The 21182-nt window shown below is 38.3% G+C and overlaps 1 long non-coding RNA gene across 1 annotated transcript in view; it reads left to right on the top strand.

Annotated features, from left to right (window-relative positions):
* The first annotated feature begins 1437 nt into the window (after positions 1 to 1437).
* LOC134415151 (uncharacterized) overlaps positions 1438 to 21182 on the top strand; it is a 121644-nt gene continuing 101899 nt past the window's right edge. Inside the window, exons 1-4 of the long non-coding RNA XR_010026946.1 lie at positions 1438 to 1618; positions 10389 to 10431; positions 11156 to 11297; positions 17659 to 17758. This is a non-coding gene — a long non-coding RNA (uncharacterized LOC134415151). The remainder of the gene's footprint in view (positions 1619 to 10388; positions 10432 to 11155; positions 11298 to 17658; positions 17759 to 21182) is intronic.

Genomic DNA, 21182 nt, shown 5'->3' on the forward strand with positions numbered 1-21182 from the left:
AGTACAGAGCTCCTGCTCTGTACTTGCTTTGCCTACAAGCTTTGAGGTGAGTTGGCTGGAAAAGGAAACAAGTACTTGTGAAACTTCAGAGAGGGAGACAGAAACAGAATGAAAATCTGTGTATGACCTGACCTGTTCACTGACCTCTCTGGAGTCAGCAGATTAAAGCATCTCTTTGTCTGACCTGGCAGTGATATTCAACATTCACAATATGCCTTGAGGTCCAAACCAACTTTGCCTTGTCACTCCAAATGCTTAATTCTGATTCAAATTGCTGTTACTCAGTATTTTTAATGGACCCTGATCAGTGAGGCAGCCAACAGATTTTATACAATGGGGTGGTGGGACAGCTGGACAAGTGTCTGTAGAAGATAACACCTCTACCTGCTCCACATGTCTGGTGATGGAGGCTATCACGCCAAAGACTGTGTGATTCACAATTTAACTTCTCTAATATTTCAGTGCCGCAAAAGAAAGTTGTCTCTTGACCTCCAATGAAACCAGTCAGTAACCTAAATCATACAGTTACCCAGGAGGCACAAAGCTGTCTATTCCACTTGATTAGAATATGAAAACAAGTTTTATTTACAGAGCAGTACATCTCGACGCTTTTAGCGTTATTTTTTTTAAGAGAAATTCAGGCAAATTTCAGCTCCCTCTTTAAGATGCATGAAATCATGCAAATCTAATTAGCTATTCACATCCTGAATCAGCTGATTTTAGTATGACTGAATATTAGGAGAAAAAATAGACTGAAATTATAGCAATGAAGACATAATTTAATGAAGATGAGAATCAGATTCATTGCTCATTGTTGTCATATATGAGATTTTACTTTGGAGACAGAATAATCTCCAGATGCTAAACATAAAATTGTGACATAATGAAATTACTCATACTTCATCTCTATCTAGTCAATAGCTTTTTCCACAGCCCCCCAGGAATTAGAGATGGAAAAGAATATTTATGTCAAACTGTCCACTCAGCAATGTGAGTTTCTGTCTTGTGGACTATTAATAGCTTCTTTATTTATTGCACTATGTTACTTCCTCTAACTTCACAGGCCTTGATGGATGAGAAATGAAAAGGTGTTCTTCTCTGATCAATTTACCTATGTTCTGCTGTGGTCTGACTTGTCCTGACTATCGGGACAAACATGTTTAATGGTCTAACTGGGAAATCTCCACCTGTTATGGCCCTACATACGAATTTTGTAATTTGTTACAAACCATGAGAGTATTTTGTGATCTTGCTTCTCTCATTACATCATTTTTAGTGACTTATTCATATAGACATCTATATGCAAAATGATGTCATCAAATGCATGTATCTCCCTATCTCAGTATGGGAGGTGGCCTAAGCTGATTGCATCCTGGTACTGCAACTCCCCATGACCATCTCATGGAGCTGTGCCCATTCCATTTTACAGCCTCAATGGGTTGAGATAGAATAAAAATATGTTTGGAACAGAAATTTTTGCAGAATACTTTTCCCACTGAGTAAAAGAATGTAGTCAGTTTCCATGGCAGCATTTAGATTTTAAGACAGGTCTCTATAATCCCAGTGAAAAGGATATAACTTGTACTGGAAGCTAAGAGCTCATCTGATCTTCAACATGGTAAGCACTTCTTTCAAAGATCAGAGTTTTCTACTCTAAAAGAAATTTAAAAGTGTTTTCTGTCTCCTGCTATGTTATTTTTCTTAAATGCCAGATGTTGAAAGATTCCTTTAGCGGTGGCTAATTTCATTCAAATGACTGCAAATGAGAAAATCAGGAGGGTTTGGGGAGGCTAGGAATGTGTTTCCAAGGAAAAGTAGTCCGTTCTTTAAAAAAATGAGCATTTTTGAGTGCAATAGCAAAAGGGAAGGAAAAGCTGCTGAAATGAAGGGTTTCAGACTGAAGAGAAGGGTTTTTTTTATCCTTCCTGAAAGCAAGGAGCAAAAGCATCATTGACATAACAGAAACACTTCTCCTCTGACAGCAGCTACAGGCTTTTGCTACAAGTTTCACCTTGGGTCAAGCCAGTGCTGATTGAACTTGCACCACAAAACAAGTGGATGCTGTCACATGGTCCTGTTAAGGGAGAATCCAGCTGGTGCCATACAGCAAGAGCTGGTGTTTATCTGGAGAATAAGGAATAGCTCAACAGCTGCAGTGACCTGGGATTGGGCTGAGTGTGGAATAAAGGAAATTGAAGGACCCAGAGAAGGGACTTTTCAGGTTATGTGCTGTTGTATCAGTGAAGCTCGAGGCCAAGGGGCTGTCGTGTCCTGGCTGGGGCAGAACTTTGCAAGGCAAGAGGTCTGGAGGGCAGGTCTAGAGAGCAACCTTCCTGAGGAGGAGCTGTGGGCAGGTAACTGGCTTCCTCTGCCCTTTCTTGTGCACACAGATGGGGAATTTAGGAGGGCTGAATCTGTTACCAAATGGTTTTAGGTTGCTAATTTCTACTAAATTTTTTTCTTTTTTTTTTTTTTTCCTTTTAAAGTCTCATGTTTAGGTCATTCTTACTCTCCCTGGTTTTGAAAATTACTTGCCCAATATAATCTTCTTCATCTCTGTAAATTCTGATGTACTGTGTGGTTTTGAAGGGAACTGGTTTACTCCCTGACCTGAGTTCTGACCTCATTTACACTGATCAGGTGTACTTGTTACCATTCTAAGAATACATGCAGAAATATGGAATTTACATGAAAAATTTTGCATACAGAAATTAATGTTTTCCGTCCATCTTGGTTCATACTCTGTTTCCAAAAGCATTACCTGGTCCAAGGTAAGCTTCAGTAAAAATATAGTGCGTCTGGACCATAAAACCCAAATTCTTTTCTATTTTGTTTAAAGGGAGGAGTAAAGTCCTCATGGAAAAAAACTATGAGAGAGAATAACAATTTGTTAGACAGATTCACATAGGTGACTTTGAATCTTAAACTTTTACTGCATTTAAAATTTAGGATTAGAAAGATAAACTCCTTTTTATAGCCTTGCAGAGTCTGTCATTTTACTCTGACTTCTAGGTGTAAATAATCTCTGACAGAAGCATCAAATTAGCTTCAACATGAAATGCAAAATCTGTAAGGTTTTTTTTTTAATCCTGTTATTACAAACCAAAAAGGTGCAAACTGACTTTATTGAAAGGTTAAAGAAAATGGAAGTAAATTTCTATAAGTATTTGCCTTTAGGAATAAACATGGTGTGATTTTTCTCAGCAGCCTTGTTTATCACACAAATATAACTGGATTAATCCACAGACTTTATAGCCTAGGAAAAGTTTCACTTGCCAAACTGTATCCTATGTGTTTTTATGAATATTTTAAACAAAAGTTCTCAAGACATATCATGACACCCCCAAAGTGAATCTGTTACTATTAAACCATTATTGCACGTCATTCGGTTCTCCATGACTTACTTTTTAAATCAGCAGAGCAATAAAACAACTTTATTGCAGTTATTTGCCAAACTTATTGATGGTGGTGTCTCAACAGGGATTCTACAGTGTCTTTTAGTTTTCATTATGTGGGTAAGGGAGCAGTAAAATTGCATCTGGAAACTATTTAACTTCATATTTAAACAGAGGGACATAGGAAATGGAGGAGACACAGCAGTAAAGGAAGAAACCCAGAAGTAGTAAAGAGGAAAACCAGGAATCACTGCAACTATGCATATTTTGTCTTTCAAATGTGCTTTTATTTAAAACAGCAAAAATTTTGGAATGTGTTAAATTTTGTAAAAATCAGTGAATTGATTCCTTCTGGATTATATGTCCCCAAAAGTCATTGTGAAAATGAATAAAAGGGGCAAAGGCTGCTTCTCTTCACAGGAGAATGGACTTTTCCAGCCAATTTTAAAGCCTAGGCAGATCCTTATCCAAAATTCACACAAAAATCAAGCCGGAAAGTTAGTAACATGCACAACTTGTCCTCATGTAATGAACTGGGGTGAAAAGCCAGAAGACTGAAAGATATGTCTGAATCAGCTAAGGCCGGATGGGAGAAGTCTCCTCATTGCTATGCTTCAGTGCAGGAATAGTTGAGTATCATTGCCTTTGAAAACAGACTGGAGAGGAAGACAACAGACTTCTCTTTGCTTCTACTTTTTTATATTTTCCCTTGAAGAAAATGCTCTTAGGAAATCTCAAGCAGCTTTCAAACTACGTGGCTGTCAGGGGCAACATGTACTAACACGGATTTGTACTTACACACTTGACCAGAGAGGAAATCTGCAATAAACATGCAATTTTGCAGGTGTAAATTTTGTGTGGTTCACCCATTGCAGGAATCTTTTCAGCTGGTTCATGACTAAGGATGATTAAAAAGACACACCCAGTGTTCTGGCCATGTAGTTGAAATTAGATCTGCAACTAAAAGGATGTCAAACATCAAATATGAAAGGGAAGACGTGAACTGAGAAGATAACTTTGAGAAAGTTGCTCAAAGGAATTGAATCACATGTTTTAATTTTGTTAGCAATAAGAGCACTCTGTGTATTGCTGAATGGAGGTTAAAACTGTGTGTCTTTTCTTCTGTGCTTCATATGGGTTATGAGGGTTACAGGAAATACTACTGGCCAAGAGCTGGAACAAACTATGATGAGACAATGAAAGGAAAACTCATCTTATTCCAGTGAAATAACTGTGCAACATAGATGACTTGGGACCTCCGTTTCTTACTCACATCTGCTATAGTTATATCCTGTATATCACAAATCTTTCAGGGGGAAGAATTACAAAATCAAATGCTGCCCCCCCCCTTTTTTTTTTATTTAGACAAAGACTGTAACATGAAATTCCCAATCAGTTTTTTGGAGATCAGTATAGGCTAGGTGGATTCTCAGAGGATTCTCAAAGACTGAAAGCAGATGTAAACACAGAATTAATCAAAATAAATTAAACACTGCAACAGTCATGGAAACCTGGAAAGTGTTTTGTCACTACATTTTTCCAAAAGCAAGTATTTACAAAAAGACTCCTTGGCAACTGCAAGACAATACTGAAATGTAGGGATAGCTTTTAGAGACATCAATTATATACATGACATCTAATATGTCATATTAAGGATGTAATTTATCTAGAGAAGAGTCTTCTTTTCCCTTTGCATTTTCCTACAGCATTTTTGTTCCAATGCAAAGAGAAGGCAGGTGATGTGTTCCTTTCCAAAAAGGGGAAGTGAATGGAGAGGGAGTCTACTGAGAGACTACATATACTTGGCCAATCATTTCAATGGGCAAGGAAGAAATTTGCTCCACAAAAATAACCAGCAAAACTAATATAATGAAAAGAAAGGGAGAAAATTGTGGCCTTAGGTCAGAATGAACTGTGACAGGGTAATTCTAGAGAAATCCTTGTCTTCTTTCTGCCTGATCTCCTCTGTCTCGACTCCTTGTCCTGAATATTTTTTTGTTCAGCTGGTGATGTTGTGTACTTGTTGAGCTCAAACAGCTGAAAACAGATCTGCAGCAATGCAGAACCATAGAATCATGTTTGGGTTGGATGGGACCTTCAAGGACCACATAGTTCAACTTCCCCGACAGCAGCAGAGACATCTTCAACTACTCAAGACCCAGTCCAACTTGACCTTGAATGTTTTCAGGGATGGGATATCCAGAATTCTCTGGATAATGCGTAGTGGCCTCATTATAAAAGACCTCTCCCTCATATCTAATCTACATTGACCCACTTTTAGTTTAAAACAATTACTCTATCCCATAGGTGTCAGAAACCACATGTGAGTCTCTAAGGAGTAGGAACAAAGGCCTATTAGGACTTCAAAGCATCACTAAAGAAGGGTCTAAGGGAGATTACAATATTTCCTCAGTGCTCTAAGAAGAGCTCTGAGTCTGGCTGTGCTGGGACCATGCAGCTGTAAGAGCTTCCACCCATGTGCTGCTGGAAGTGTGTTACACTCACAGAGGTTGGTTTTGGATAGATTTGGTTTGTTTTGCAGATGTTGGTTGGGCCATGTACAGAGGTGTTAATAGTCAGAAAGTCTCTTACAGCTTGCAGAGAGTGAATTGCAGTTCCTACCTGTATCTTGCTGAATCCTAGGTCTGAATTTCCTGTGTTCAGGTCCTTTTACCATCATAAGATGTCCTGAATCATGCATGATTGACCTGGCCTTCTGCTCTAGAGCTGAAGAACTCTTCCCCATGTTAGCAAAGGTATTTCTCTGACCCCTTTTCTTGTTGATCCATGCATGTTAACTCTCCTGTGTCAAAACCTGGGGAACAAGTAAATTCACACCATTATCTTCCTAGTGAATCTGCATCTACGCGTGAGCTGGCTGCAGGATTTAGAGCAGCTTTTCTACATTTCTGAGTTGTTTCTATTTCATAGGGTGGAATTAGTATCACAGTCCAGGGTCTGTAACAACTTGGCTTCATGAAACTGCATGCTCATTAATGCAATTGCCATACTGGGAGATATTCTACACAGCCCATTTCATACTGATGGGTTTCTTTTGATCTCATTTGGTATTAAACACCATTACTTTCTCTCCTCAACAGCTTTTCTCAGTCTTTAAATTCCTTGGTGCTCCAAATGTGTTAGCTATACTCAGCACTTTAGTGCTGATCTGGAGATGCAAATGCCGCTGGAAAAATTGGTTTGCGGTGACATGGGCAATTATACTAACCAGCTAGAACGATTTTTAAAATAATTGTGCTATTCTGATGTTTAGTTATTCATGTTCCTGATTTTAGAGGTGCTCTGAGAAGAATTTGCCATCAGTTTTTGTTTCTGTGTGTGCTGTGGGATGAGTTCCAGGTAGTTTTAACAAGAATATAGTATTGTCAGGCTACTTAGGATGATGCATAAAATTACCAAACAACCCATGAGAAATTAATTGAAATTAAAAATATGAAAGATTTTGCAGAAAGCATTAAATTTTCAAGCAAATTCTTCTGAGGTGTCCCTCAGACATGTCAGGTTTGGATTGGACATCTTCATGACATGATCAGAGGTCTCACTCTTAAGATCTTTTCAATCACTTGTGTGCATGTTTGGAAATAGCTTGGGAAAATTTAAACTGCTAGGAAACTGCAATTGATGACTACCTATGTCTCCCATCTTTAGCTAGTCTAAGTCGCCTGTGTGGTTGCTAGATTCTAAGTAGACTAAAAAGATGTAATTCTAACAGAATTTTTGCTTTGATATTCAAGCAATAAATTTTTCTACTTGGGAATAAAATTACATATAAAAAGAAAAATAGAGTTTTAAAAAGGGGTTTTAAATTGAAAACATCACATTTCTTAATCTAAAAATGAAGAAACAATTAATTTTCATTTTTAATGGATTTTTTTACACCTGAAATCACTTATCAATTGTGAAGAAAAGTTCATTCCCCTTGGAAAGATTATTCCTAACAAAAGAAACTATCCCTGTGTTTTTCTTTCAGTGATCATACACTCAGTTATGAGGACGAGACAGGGAACCTGTCGCAGACATCTTTTGTGAAAATCCTTTTCTTTAGGGTTTTTCCTTCTGAGAGGCTAAGAGGCCTCAGAGACAAAATGTAAACAGTGGTTGTCTGCTGCTGTGGAATGCATCAGGTGGATCTGTGATTGGTCTCATGTGGATGTTTGGATTTACTGACCACTCATGGCAGAGTGGTCTCTCTCTCTGTCTGAGCCACAGACCTTTGTTTTCATTCCATTCTATTCTTAGCTAGCCTTCTGAGAGAAAACCTTTTTTTTCTATTCTTTTTTGTTAGTTATAATGTAATATATATATATCATAAATAATAAATCAAGCCTTCTGAACATGGAGTCAACATTCTCATCTCTCCCCTCATCCAAGAACCCTTGTGACCACTGTCACAGGGAACCTGTCTCTGTTCTTTGCTTAATCAGCCTCACCACCATCCTACACTGTCATTGGGCCTCTGAGACATTACAATGACACCAGGACTGCTGATAGAATATTTGAATTGTTTGTCTCATTTGAGGACAAAGCTGGGCATCAGGATTAAGCATCCTAAATGTATGAGGGTGCAATGTATATCATGGAGATCCATCAGAGGGTGGTGAGGCACCGGCCCAGGTTGCCCAGAGAAGCTGTGGATGCCACATACCTGGCTGGGCACGCTGGATGGGGCTCTGAGCAACCTGCTCTGGTGAAGGGTATCCTCACCCTAGGCAGGGGTGTTGGAATGAGATGATCTTTAAGGTCCCTTCCGACCCAAACCATTCTAGGCTTCTGTGATTCTAAAATTCTATGATTCTATGATCTTCTGCTGGAAAATAAGGTGACCAATCTGTCATGCCTGTCCCTGGCATTAGGGCCTGGCAAGCAGTGCCATCAGTGCCTGTGCTATCTGCAGACTGACTTTCTTCTATTCATGATCTTTTGTAAATGCAAATCTTGTCCAATTGTTCCTGATTTGGGACTGAATTATTAAAATGTGTTAACTGGGAGAGTGGCATTCAGTAAATGACTCAATGATGATGCAGATGATGAGCTTTTGGGTATAAACTTTACAGAATATGCATGCTAATGTTTATGAAACATTCAGAAGCTGAGGGCATTTCCTCTACTATCTAGAAGATATGCAAATACTTCATACACTTGTGAATGCATTTTCTTATTGCTTTTACTTTTTTCCTTGAAATCTGTTCTGTGTTCTGTGTGCTGAACTTAAAACATCAAATACATTTTGAAAGTGAAAATATTTGTTTCAGTTAACAGAAATCATTCACATAGGTTGTTATTTCCTGTTAAAAGTGGGCTGCTATTTCCTGTTAAAAGTGGGATGCCTTTTGTAATTTGAAGGTTGTATTAGATTTTTAATTATATGTTGCTGTATAATACTACTTAAATAGAACTTCAAAAATAATTCTTGTGTAAAGAATAATTGAAGTCAATGCATGGTTTCCATTTAATTAGACATTTTCTGCTTTAATAGTTTAATTCCCTGCCTAAATTTCATTTCCATAATCAAGCCATGCTTAGACTGTTGACATACCATTACTTCATCAAATATTCACCACAATCTTTGCTTTCCAAAATTCCCATTACTCTAAAATTAATTGAGAATATTTGACTAATGCTGAAAGACAATGAAGTTGACAAAGTCATTGAGTAAAGTTCAACTGTTGAAACAGCCCTGGTACTGTGAGTTTTACAAACAGTGACAGAAAATGTTAAATATACAGTAAGTACAGTGAAAAATATGTATTATTGTTTTCCCTGTAAATGCTTCATTTCTCTCTTTGTTACTCAAACACATTATGTGAAAGGTCTTTCCATTAAAGTTCTTATCAAATGTGTAAGCCAAACATTACTGGAAGTTTGAATACATCAGTGAAGATAAAGGTTTTTAACCAAAATGTTTATGAAGTCTCTCCCCAGATTATTTTCCAAATTTATTAATTGTAAATTGATAAAATTGGAAAATAATCTGGGAAATTAATTAATAAATTAATTCTGGACAAAGGAGAAATTCGGGGCAGGAATAAGGAATTTCCCTCAAGTATCTTTCCAGTCCACTGCTGCATGCAGTTTAACTATGCTGACAGCTGTCTCCTTCTGGATACTTGTGTTGTAACTGGAAATGTAGGCAGGGATAAGATATAGGGAATATTGCTCACCACCCCTAAGTTATCATGAAGGGACATGGAAATGTGTTTTTACTTAGAAACAGGCGGTTGGGCTTTCTGCAAAACTGCCCCTGACTGTAGCCAAATATGTAAATGTGGAGAAGGGGACAGCAGTCCCCCCTCAAAAATGCTCTAAGATCACCAGAGGAGAAAGGAACATGGAAATTACAACTTTATCAGAATTAGGAACCATCTGCGCCCTGGATTATGGTCTTCGTCTCCTAGTTCCTGGAGCAGACACTTGGCTGTTTCAGAAATCTCTTTTATTGTTTTGATGTTTGTGTTATAGACTAACAGTGCCCACGTTTTTGCCTTGAAAAATGACCATGAAGCTCTTTTAACACAAGTAATAGTAAAGAGACCAATTCAAATCTGTAAGAAAATGAAAGTGTTGAGTTAACTAATATGTTGAGGCACTTAAAGGTTGCTGTTTTACTGTCACTGGAGTTTTTCACTACAGTCATCTTCTAGTCTTGCAGTCAGAATAAATTTTGTTTCATACTAGGATAATAGTGGGAGAAAAGGTACTCTTTGGGGTAGAGATGTGTTTTGGAGAAACTGTAAAAAGTATTACTGTCTGAAATATAAACCATCCATCTTGTGAACTTTTCTGGTAGCCTTTCAGGAAAAGGTGACAGCATATTTAGCCCAAAAATTCTAATTTCCCATCCCTTTCTTTCTATTTTATTTTAAATTCTGTTTCCAGTCTTCATAATAATCTATTCCCCGTCCTTTCATCCTACAAAAGAAAATTCTTTGACATGAGTTTTTGTCACTCTATCTTTTTGTCTTTCTTTCACAGGCTTTGCTAAAATCATAACGTGCTGAGGAAGGATTCTCAGCAAGTAAGTAGTCAGTACCAACACACCCTATATATATACTTATATATATATATATGCATATATATCAGTATGTACATAGACACATTTACTAAGTAGAAGCATTTTTATTTAAATAAATTAAATACGTTCAAAATGAAATAGGAAAATATATCATAGAGCTCAAGATTTTCCAGAACTATGAAGCATTAAGTATTGAACACAAGTTTTATCTCAAAGTTCTTTAATATTTTTAGACACAGACCACACCTTAGGTCTCAGCTGTACAGCACCAAACATTGTCAGGGCTTTGTGATACTTATTTCTGGAAAAATCCTTAGCCGACTGATTGCATTGGAAGCTGTCTCTGCTTCTACACAGCAAGTGACCTCTCTAAGGATGGGGTTTGTCAGGTACTTATTTTTCCTGTGATATAACATTTGCAAAATATTCCTTGGGATAGTGCTGCCTTTGAGTGAGTGACACTGTCACATTCCCACTGACAAATTTATAGAGAGACACGAATGATAAGGAACAAAGTATTTCTCTTAAGTCTGAAAATAGATAAAATGAACTGTTAGATTTGTGGGAAGGTTATATAACCTTCCTTTACAAATTCTATATTAAGCCATGTTTTTTCCCTCTATACGGAAATACCTCACACAAACCAAATATATGGTGAAACACCCACAATATTCTTAATTATTTTATCATCCTAACTATCTGACAGAAGTGAAATGATTTCTTTCAGAGGCAAAGGAGCACTCTGGGCTCCCAGAGAGGACCTGGTGTGCCAGCTCCAAAGGAGACTGCAGCTGCTCCCCTGCTAAGACCTACTGACAACCACATGTCCAGTGGGATGTGAAGTTCCATGCCATCTACTCTAATAACAGGTCAATTGTTTGTCTGTAAAATTCCTTTGGGTGCTGTGGAATTCACTCTTGCTGCTTTCTGAGTGTTTTGAGAAGACAAGACTAATGATGCAACACACAATGTAAAGCAGTGGGCAGTCAGGAGAGAGCTTAGTGCATTTCTGTGTGATAAAGGGCTGTATTTCTCCTTCAGCAGCTGCTCAAAGAGAATACAATTTCTTTTGCCCTGGCAGAAGTCCTAGGCATCACTGCACAATTGCAGCTTCCTGATGCTCCTTGGACTTTGAAAATCTCTGGTTCTTGTAGTTCATAGACAGGGTTGAAGTAGAGGTCCTAGGGGGCAGCAATAAGAACAGTAAATAATTGAAGAACAGTAACCTCGGTGAGATGTTTGGAGCAGCAGTCTACAAAGGTAGGAGATTGGTTGATGCCTACTTTCCAAATTTTGGCATTGCACTTGTCTACGACTTTCCTCTGCAGAGCTAGTGTAAAAACAGCTTGCACAGCTGTCATTCAACAAGTTGAACTTTGACTCTGCCTCACTCTTCATCATGTTCTTTGGACCCTAACCTTATCAGTAGTTGGAAGAATACCTGGCTGATTCTTCACTACAAAATTTGTTTGTAGGCTAATTGCTGCAATCATCTGTTTTATGAAGTAAGTTTTTAAAGCTCTCTATGCCAATCATTGACTTATAATTTATATTAGTTACTGATGACATCTAAACAGTTTTAATATACATTCCAGATTGGGAATCTAGGCAGAATCTGTTAAATGCTTCAACTCACACAGGCATGATGAGAAGAAACGGGTATATTTATTCCAATCCTACTGTTACCTAGTGAAAAATGCATTTCACTTTACTGAGCCCCAAAATGTTGGAGATTATGTTGCTATTGAGAATATTACCCTACTCTGAAAGCAGATGTACAACTCTCCTTAGCAACAGTTTGTAGAAAGGGGTAATTGGACACCATTCCTTCATTTTGCCTTAAATGTAAAATGGGCATTGCAAAATATACCACCTCAGGGTTACCTCAGGACCACCTGACTGATCACAGAATACTTGCATGCCTTGGGTTGGAAGGAACCTTTAAAGATCATCCAGTCCAACCCCTCTGCAATGGGCATCTTCAAGCTGACCGTCAGTACTTTTTTATAAATGCCACTTTTTCTTCATACCTGCCACCCTACATAAGCATCTCTCTACAACAAGCATTTGTGTTTGCAGTTCAGTGCTCTCAGAACTGTCTTCCTCCTGCTTCCTTTATTTCTTGCTTGCTTCTAAACCAAATAGCAGAAACTATTTAGAAGAAAGGAATAACATGTATTTGATAATTTTTTGATATAGCAGAGAAACAATAATTTCCACAGGGGTGGTGTTAATATCATTTGATGCAGAAATGCTGGAACTGAGTCAGAGTTAATAGCAGCACAGTGACAGCCAGAGTGACTTGATAAATGACAGCTTTCTCTGATTATCTGTTCTCAGAGGAACTCTCTCTGAAACAAAGGTGTTCCTTCTAACTTCCTCCCATTGTGGGTGTGGAGGAAATAAACTGTGTAACTTTATATACTTTATGCTACAGCTTCCCCCTCCATCTCTCTCTCCACTTGCTTTGCTCCATCCTTCCACATTGCTAAATTATTTCAGCCCAAACCTCTCTTGCATGGCTGCCAGAGGCAGCTGCTCGCTCAATTGAAGGAGAAATTTTGAGATTAAAATAATTCCTGTGTTCCTGTGGCAGTGACTTGGAAGTGGTGTGGTGCTGCCTTTTCTGACCTTCCTATGATGGATTCATTAGTCTTCCTGGAGGTGCCAGAAGAGCAGCAGAATACTTGTCCTTTTTGGCTGTCCCCAGACAGTGTTTCTGAGCACAGTGAAGTCGTATCTTTGATAGAAGATATGACTTGAATTTCAATAGCTTATTGCTGTTTCAGATTATTTAGTCTAAAAAAAAGACAGAGGTTACCTCAGCCCATATTTAAATTGTGTATGAAAAGCATCTGGAAGAACATATAAGATCTTCCTTAAGCAATTGAGACGTGACCTTCAGCCATGGGAGAAACAACAATGTGCTTTGTGTTGTGCAGACGTCCTCTGGCAGATGTGCAAGGCTGCCAAGGATTTAATTTAGAAGTGAAAGTGTGAAGCTCTGCAAGGAAGGATGAGCTCTTCAGAGCTCCCTGCATGGAGAAGCATCATTGAATATTTGCTCAGGCAGAGCTTATGAAGCAATCTATACTGTCATACCAAGGATTTCATGGACACTGTGCTTACATCTACACTGCTACTGAAAGGAAGATAAGAATCAGGAATAAATAGGAGGTGATGTGGATGTTTACAGGTCCAGGGTTTGAGTTTTCCCCATTATACCCATTTGTCCAACAATATGGGTATCACTTGTGAGAGCCAGTCCACACCCAGAGGCCAACAGAGTGATTAGGGAAGAAACACATGGGGAGGTCCAGAAAGCAGAGCTAACAAACTGAGTGAAGAGGGTGACTGGAAACAGCCTCATAATGGCACAGGCTTGATTCACTCTGCCTTTCCTTCTGGATGTGTTTAATGAACAAATCTAACAAACAGAGATAACAGAAGGAGAATCTGCAGAGAAGTTCCAAATGGAGGCTGAAAGAATGCTAGGAGAGAGGCAGAAATGGTGTTTATGTATCAACAACCTCATTGGTCTCATGAAGGGAAGCTTCAGAGTCAAGGCTGGAGGAGCAAATCTGAAGATTCTGATCACTACAGAGCTCTTTTTTTGTGTGTTTGGGTTTGAGTTTTTATAAACTATTTTTGCTTTGACATTTAGGGGAAGTTTTCCCCTATTTTCTTTCAAAATGATGGAACAAGAGAAGCCGTTCTGTTCTCCTGGATGTCTTCCCTTAGCCAGGGCAGTTTCCCAAGGGTTCTTGGCCTAGGGAAATGCCAAGTAGCTAAGCAAGGGCAGCTGGGAGAACCAGGGATGGGATGCAGCTTCTATTTCCTGAATAAATCCGCAGCCATCAAGACAGCCTCATGCAGGGATTTAAGGTCCTTGCCTTTCCTCTTTCCAAGACTGTTCTTTCTATTAACTGAGGCGGTGAGAGGAAGGCAACACAGAAGTGTTCAAGACATTTTGTTTTCTCTTCTAGACACCCAACCACGACAATTAATTACTGATAACAGTATTGGAGCCAATGTGTAATCTATTTTTTTCATAATTTTACTTTTCATTCCAGTCTCTCCATATGGAGGTCTGTCTATTTCATTTTGCAATCTACATTGGGATAAATTATCTCTGAGAGTGCCCATTTTCCTTTATCAGCCATAACAGAGACTCTAGGGACTGGTTCAGCAGGATGGAGACAGCAACATGAGTCTCAGGTTAATCCTTTTTATCAAACATTGATTAATCTTTAAGCCTATAGTCCAAAAAATTTGGACTATATACTAATGAAACCCAACCTTTTTTTCGCAATCTCTAGCTTGCCTGACAGTTTGTTAGAATTCTCAACCCATGGGTACTTCCAGACTTCCTCTGAACCGACAAATGTGAACTGAGACCCTCAGAGTGTGTGTTAAAAAGCAAATGTTTCATTTGATTTCATCTTTAAAGAAAACATACCTTGTCATCAGATGTGACATGTTCTTTGAAGTTATCACTTCAGTAATATTAATCTATCAATCTTTTTAAATGAGGCATGCATTTTAAAGAGAAGGATAACTCGTTAAATTAAAAGCTACATCTGGGGGAAATGGACTAGCTTCTGACAAATAGGTTTGTTCTTTTTTCCCATTCATTATAAAAAACTCTCTGTGCAAACATAGATGCTTCTATATCCACCACAACTATTACCAGTCTTCTTTGTAATGTCTTTTCAATTAATTCTATCCTAATTATTTCCTAATTAAAATTACTTTTAATTAGGAAATTAGGAATTAGGAAACTTTATTCTAGCTAGTGTTTATTTCTGAGATAAATCTCTGGGAGGACTGGAATTATCTATGCCCATATGGCCAGAAAACAGTTGTTTGTGGTGTTTTTATAAATTGATTGACTATGCAGCTTTTCAAACCCACAGAATTCTTGATATAGCAAGTCAAGCTGCCATAAAGTATTAGTCTATACTATTGTAGTCCTACTGATGCAATTCATCATATGCTTAGTTTTAAACTGAGAGGCAAGACTCTTTTTAACAGTTATCCTGGAATTAGAAAAGTAATTTTACTTTGGTTACAGTATACAGATTAAAATTTTTGTCTTTAAAATGTTAATAGTATAATTACATTTGTACAACCTTTCTGCCTTATTTCCCTGAATTGATAAAATTAGTCTGACCTGTACAAGGTACAAAGTTGAGACAGAGCAACATCAAAGAATGTCATTAATTTCATTTCCAAGGTTAGTTTTCTTAATACTATCATTAAGACATGTTATTAAATTTTAACTTAACCGAATCTTTATTATATTCACTGTGTAGGGTTTTATATGTTCTCTTTGATAGTAATAAACGAAAGTACTAGTTAAGCCACTGATCTTTGAAATAAAATCATATGCATGTCCAAGTATGTGTATGTGTAATGCAAATGCAGGTACAATTTTCAAATATTTAGGTAGTGGAACATCTTGACAAGACCTGATGGATTTGCTATTCCTTTTTAAAGGAGGTTATTCAACTTAAGCACTGTCTTTTTCAGTATGCTTTTATGGTTCATCCTAATGGAAATAATAACACTGAATAGCTGGATAGCAATTCACATATTCAAAGCACTGTGCAAACATTAAGTAATACAGTTACACAACATCTAAATAACTATAATACTGGCTGTCAAGGCAGTGAAGAAGCAGACAAATGCAAAAGACTGCAGGCAGCTCTGGAATGGATTCTGCAGTGAGAAGGGAGGGAGCAAGATCCCTCCCAGCGGAGCGGGGCTCAGCATGCTGTATGTTCCAGGTTTGCATTGCTCTGTTTCAGCCACCTGCAATGCTGTGTTTAAAGTGTTAATTAGCAGGTAGCAGATGCTGGTCCTTTTCCAGTTCTTCCTTGGAAGTGTTTCTCTGCTGTGCATCAAAATACAATGATGCCAATTCCACATTTTCAGTGACTGGTTTTCTATTGAGCATCTGGGCGTAATTCTGGGTACTGACATTTTGAAAAGATTTTTTTCTCTAGTCTTTCTCATTTTCCCATCCTGTTGTAGGGATTTTTTAAAACAAGCTGCTGACAAGAAGGCAGAAAAATTTGGTGTCTCAGGTGGCGGCACTCTGTCACTGTCAACTTTATGTTTTATCTTGTCTATGTCAAGAATATGCTGACAAATTTATTGGTGTGCTTGAAGGATACAATTGGAGACATTTCATTCTTTTCAGCCTTCTGTTAATTTCCTGGTTTAGAAATCAGTGCTGCTGAGGTCTGTTAAACAGTAGCAGATTTTGCAAAAGCCCTCTGTTCCTTAAGGACCCAAGCTCTAGGCACATTGCCTAGAGTGACAAACGTACTTCTTTTATTCATTATACCCTGAATGGATAAGAAAATAATCTATTTTCTTCCAACCACGACTGTACCTGACTCCTCTTTGCCATGTTGGATATATTATACTTCAATAACAAAGCAAATTGGAGGTCAACTTACAAAGCACTGAACGCTATTTAAGTTTAATTCTAAGCTTAGAAGAATGGGTCCAGATTTTTGGTCTTCAAGGGGAAGGGTAAACTTTTATTTCCAGTGTTAATTTCCATACTTAAAAATACAACTTCCTCTTCTCTTAATGAGCCATCTCTCACTGTAAATGTTCAAAAGTGGTGTATGATTATGGTTGTGCACACAGTTTATGAATAGATCTCTCCACACACGTTTGAAATAAAGCAGCAGTTGCTGGGAGATGTGCAAGTGTTAGCTGTGAATACAGTTCTGCAGAACAATTCAGAGCCTGTCATACTCATAGTCCTTTGCTTGTGAAAAGTAACATATCTTTAAAGATGGTATTCACAATTGTTCTGGTTTTTACCATTTATTTAAAAACAGGCACCTGAGAACAGGCCAGTACTCCTAGTGCATTGTGATATTGTTTTTCTAATTGGTAAATATCTACTAGCAAAAGTTGTTAACAATGGGTTGGTTTATATTACTTCTCCCTGCAAGGTTTTTCTTCTTACTGCAGAACTGAAGAGTTTATATTTTGAATGCAGTGTTAAATTATGTTTATGTGTGCAATTGTAGGACAGCAACAGGAAAGACAGAAAATTGAACTTAAACTTTCTTTCTGAATATTGACTTCTGAAGTCTTGAGAGTAATTCTGTCAGATTCCAATGATCTGTGATGTTTTGTGAAACATTTTTGTGAAGCCGATCTTCAAATTTTTTTTAACCCTTGATGATTTTACTCTGTTTCCAGAACCTCAACTCCTGCCTTGATGCCTTGCAGCGCTGTCACCACCGTTTGTATCTCCAAAGTCACATCTGTGCCCTCACACAGTGTGCCTCTTCTGAAACCGGTAATGATGAAGCATTTCTGGGTTTGTTGTTAAAAACCAGCAGATGTCGCAATTTCCCCAAAAAGAGCAGACTTCTCTCCAGTCTCTTGAAACTGCAGCAACTTCTTAGGTATTTTTGTGCAGTATTCCACGCTGCAATAATTGTGTGTGAGGTAAATTATTGTTGAGCAACACGCTTCAACCATCAGCTCTTTTATGTACTCTCACTTTAAAGCTGAATGTATTGATATGAAAATATCCCAATTTTATTCACTGAATATAAGTGAGACATTGCTGTGATGCTGAACACCCTAGGACTGTGTCACTGTCTCAGGTTGCTTATTGTAGAAAGGCATTTTATGAGTTTATTTGCCACAGAATCCATTCAGTCACGTTTGATGCCTGAACTCTCCTTTTGTTGCTGCTCAAATGTCTGTCCAAAATAGCTACATGGATTATGAGATGCTGCACTAAGGGAATTAAGTAAATACTTTTTAATGAAAGCATAACTGATGGAATATGCCTGCTAGTTAAATAAACTAAAATTTGTATTATCTAACTTTAGCTACTTAAAAATTGGATAGTTTGTCTGAAGAAGCTGTCATGCCTCCTTCTGCAGTTAAGGTGGAAAAGCAAATGTGTATGAGGGCCATGTTATGTTTTCCTAAGACTAGTGCTGGAAAGATGCTCTATGGAGATACCTGTATCTCTCTGTCAAGTGTAGAAGGAACTTAAACTGTTGTTTCAACCTTGATGATTATTTTGAAGATGGTTAGAATTAGGTGTTGTTAATAGGAACACTGAGAGAAGACTATTCTGCTTTACTTTTTTGGTTGCAGCCTGGTTTTAAAAACAATCAATCAGACTGTGGTGCTCTTGATCTCTATCAGCATCAGCTAAAGAGACAATATTCAGCCTATTGCAGCTATACAAGCACTTGTGGCTCTGTTGGAACAGTACCTAAGCTCCTGCTTAGGCAAAGAACTCATCCAAATTGAATCCTTATCCATATGCATCCCTAGACTTGCACTAAAGAAAATAAAAAACAAACAAACCAACCAAAAAGCAGTGGAGATAAAATTTATCATAAAAAAATAGTAAAGTGTTGATTTTTCAGTTTTTGAGATTAGTTTTACTAGGAAGAGAGTGAGATGCATTTAACATTAGCAGTCTGAGATTGAGACATGTAGACTGAGCTGGCTGTCTCAGCTCTCCCTGTAATCCATACAGAATAAGTGAGGGCTGAACAGGAGTCTGTGCTTGCATGGAAAAAACTGTCATCTCCTTCTCTTACCTGCAAAGACAATTTACAGAAGTATCTTGCCAGCTAATGTGAGGTAGGATGAATCCTATGAAATAAAAAATAGGAAAAGAGAAACGAAATAGTTAAAGAAGACTTTGTGTTAAAATAAGCATATGCATATTTTTATATTCAGAAAGAACTTGTCAGTTTGAGATTTTAGGGGAAAGTGCAGATAAAAAGTCAAAATAATAATGAAGATGCATCCTCTACAATAGACTGGAATACCAGAAAAGGCTTCCAGCCTGTGGGATGCCAGATAATAAGGAGTCAAGAGCAGACATAGGCTCTTGTTCCATATGACAGGCTCGTGTTTCTTGCCATTTACATTTCAGGCAGCAATAAAAGCAGGGGGAGGTAGGGCAACTATGTGCCCTCTAAAAAACTTCTGGAATGTTTTCCAATCAATACCCAAAATACAGATAACTGACTTGAAAAACAAAACCCCCCAAAAAACCCAGTAGAAAAAACAGACCAAAAGAATTGCAGTAATTAGGAGAATTTCTTGTGAAATGTATAAGGGAATCAGTCTCACTTCAGATGAGAAGAGGCTCCGTGCACTGCATGGATGTATCAAAATGTGCAGTATTCCACAGAGCCCCTGCTGGCATTCAAAACTCCCCACGACTGACCTGCTGGAGAGGAAATTGTCACTGCAAGGGAAAAAGGGGTCAAGTGGACAGACAAGACATGGACAAGTGACACTACCTGACCCACACATTTCTGCATAGCTGCCACCTTGCACTCTACACAGCAGCAGCATGGGGCATGTGGAAACAGCCAGCTGCAGCTTCCCTTCCTGAAATTGGCCCTGGAATCAAGGCTAAGTGTACTGGGCTTGATGTCTGCCAAGGGCAAATATTGGGATAAAACCAGGCTTTTGTTATTGCTAAATGAAATTAAATAAAAGAATTTTATCTGTGTGAACCTCACCCTAGAGACTTAGGGTCTAGAGTTAGTTACAGAGAGAGACAGAATAAATGGGGAAGCTTCATAGTGACTTTGATAATTCAGGAAAATTGTCCTAGTTCAAAGTCAAAGGTAAGAAGTTAATTTTTTTTTATCCCTCTGACCATAGGGAATCATGCTGCTTAAAACATCTCAGTACTCAAAGTTAAAGAAAAGAAGTGATACCTGGAAAAAGTCATGTTTTCAGCATGGCTGCAGCCTTTGGGGTGCCTGAGCACCTCCTTTCCCCTTAGCTGAGGCTGACACTTCTAATCCCTCCCTTTATCATTGTCAGGAAATTTTGTGTCATGGTCACATCCCTTCTACTTCTGCAGCCTCCCCTCCCCTCCTTTTTTTCCTTATTCTCATTTTAATGACAGGAATTTCAAAGCAGATTGCCTGGACCTGAAAGCTTAGTCACATCAGCTGACCCCTAAAGGACTCCCCACCCAGTCAGAGGCAGAGTTGTACCTCTGTGGCACCTGGCAGCAGCTGTAAAAGTAGATGCAGCTTATTGTCACCATCAGAGAGGTGAAAAATTAAATTAAAAATGAGGCTGATTTATGAAGACGACTCATCAGGGAAATCTTGGCAGCAGATGGGAAGAGTCCTTACAGGTATCTAAACAATGTGTGACAGTGCAGTTTTTATATTCTTGATTCTTGAAAAAAAGTGAAATTGTACTTTGGAGCCATGGAGAAAAGGGGATTCTAAGAGTTAACTTGGAGTCTCTTTAAGATGTCTGTTGAAGGGCTAAACCCCACTTTTTCTGTTTGGTGTGGTTTTTTCCTCTATTTTAAAAATAACACCAATCTTATGCTTCTCATCATTTTAAAACAGCCTTATGCAATTACATCCTTTATGAGAGAACTCTATCATCATGATCTGATTTAAATCCCCCTTTTCCCCTTTTAATTCAAGCCAGGCATTATATTGGGTTTTGGTAGTGTGGGACTGCAGTAGTGTCTTCTGTGAGGAACTGCTGGAAGCTTCCCTCTTGTCTGATGCCAGCCAGATCCAGGACAGATCCACCAGAGGCCAAGGCTGAGCCCAGCGCCAATGGTGGAAGCACCTCTGAGGTAACAGATGCAAGAAGGAGGAAAAACTTCTGGGCAACAGCAGTCAGAGGAGAAGAATGAGAATATATCACAGGAACAGCCCTGCAGACCTCAGAGTCAGTGCAGAAGGAGGGCCAGG

This window comes from Melospiza melodia, chromosome 2 (assembly GCF_035770615.1).
Source record: "Melospiza melodia melodia isolate bMelMel2 chromosome 2, bMelMel2.pri, whole genome shotgun sequence".
Taxonomy (NCBI): Eukaryota; Metazoa; Chordata; class Aves; order Passeriformes; family Passerellidae; genus Melospiza; species Melospiza melodia.